We start from the raw sequence: 2121 nt of genomic DNA, 5'->3' as shown, positions 1-2121 counted from the left end.
ATTAAAATTTTTAAATAATTTTCATTATAATGAGAAAGTTGAAGAAAGATAAAAGAATTATTATTATTATTATTATTATTATTATTATTATTATTATTATTATTATTAGTAGTAGTAGTAGTACTACTTGGTTTCATTTAACTAGCCGAAACTATTAAAGGGAACAAAGGAAAAAGAAAATTGAATGTGGCTTATTATGCATGAAGGGATTATATGTGTTTATAATACGTAGCGGAAGAAAAGAAAGTAATTCTAAAGATCTATTTTGTATTTAAAATTTATTCAAATAAACAATATATAGATCAAATTTAAATACCTGTGTATGCTAGCAAAAATTGCTCTCCTTTGATGGTACAAAGGCGCTATGCGTATCCATACCGAGACCAATCTTTACTGTTAACTCTTTGACCAATGGACATTTGATCTAAATTGAGAAATCTCTTGCAACTCTTTGCACGCCATCAAATTCTTCTCCAAGAATTAGGCTCACATATGTTTATGTGTGTAGAGGTAAATGAATAAAACTCTTGTGTTTTATTCTCCTCTGTTTCCTCTACTCTTGACATACATATATATAGTATGAGATTTGTTACTGATTTTAAATTTTAATCTCAATTCAAATTTGAATCATATCTTATTATTTTAAACTTGAATCTTTTAAATTTATGAATTATATCATACTTCAATTTGAAGCAGAATCAGTTAGGATCTCATCCAAATTTAGAATTCAAATTTAGAATTAGAATAACTAATTATTCTCAAATCTCATTTAATATGCTCAATTATCATACTCTTATTATATTTTTGGTACTAACAAAAAATACAATAATATTCTATTTGAATTAATATAATTATTTATTTGATCAAATCAGAATAATAATTAAATAATTCTACAGCAAAGATTAGAACACTCGTTAGTATGTGACTCCATAGCTTCAATATTAAGCGGGTAGTAAATTAGTCATACTAAATTTACTAATCATGGTTGGCGTCTAGCAACACTCCTCAACGACCCAGTGTGTGTTTGGATTACAGTTTGCAAACGGGAGTTTGCATAAAATTGATTTTGCAAACTTGATTTTGATCAAAAGTAAGTTTGTGTTAAAGTGATTTATATTTGGTAATTTTTGTATCAAAATGGATTATAGTAAAATAAATGTTGTTTGGCTTATACCATTCAAAATCACTTTTAAATAAAAAATTACTAAAATAGACATCAACTTAAAATTTTTTTTATATTATCCTATCAATTATAAAAGTGTATAATGTCAAATAAATAGTTGAAAAAAATAAAAATAATAAATAATAGAAAAATAGAGCTCATATAAATAGAAATAACAAGAATTTTATAAATAATACAATAACATATATAAAGGATAAAGTTGGTAAAAGGTAAATAAATTGTTAGTATCTATGGCCAAAAACCCGTTAAGAAAACGCAGAAACTAAAAATAGTTGCTTTTTGTAAACGTGGTTTTGGCAGCAAAATCACTTATGCGTTCAAGAGAAAAAAATTTGCCAAACCAAAAGTTGAAGCTTTCAAAAAATTTAAACGCGCTTCTTCCCTTCCAACGGGTTTCCCAAACACACCCCCCAATAGTATGAAGTAATATATTTTTACTAAGAACCTGAGAAGAACAAAGTATAATTCCTTCTATCTTTCCAACTCTTGATTACCCCTTAGAGTATGGTCTAATTTTCAAACTCTAACTTGTTACCATTATTATAATGAACTGTGAATGACATGAGAAACTCATTTCTTCATTCATTCAATCCCCTTGACCAAGGTTTTATTCATCTGAGTCATTATAATCATAGAGTTCAAACTCTTTATCAAGGGTTGACGAATTCCTTATTGACTAATCATTAATTCTACAAGTATTTAAATCATACCCAATATCCATTCAACTAGCACCCTAGGGTATTAGGTGTCCGGAATTAAAGTATAATAAATACATTGTTAATTATTATGACAGTCGTAGGTCAAAGAAAACTCTATCACCCTGTTCATCTTGAGAATATCCTATTGACAAATATGAAGTAATTATAACCATTAAGAATTCTCAAAGTAAGTCAGTTCAATGGTCATATCTCTATATGCACTATATATATATATATATA

Source organism: Arachis ipaensis, chromosome B03, assembly GCF_000816755.2.
Source record: "Arachis ipaensis cultivar K30076 chromosome B03, Araip1.1, whole genome shotgun sequence".
NCBI classification, from domain to species: Eukaryota; Viridiplantae; Streptophyta; class Magnoliopsida; order Fabales; family Fabaceae; genus Arachis; species Arachis ipaensis.
This window is presented reverse-complemented; position numbering follows the sequence as displayed.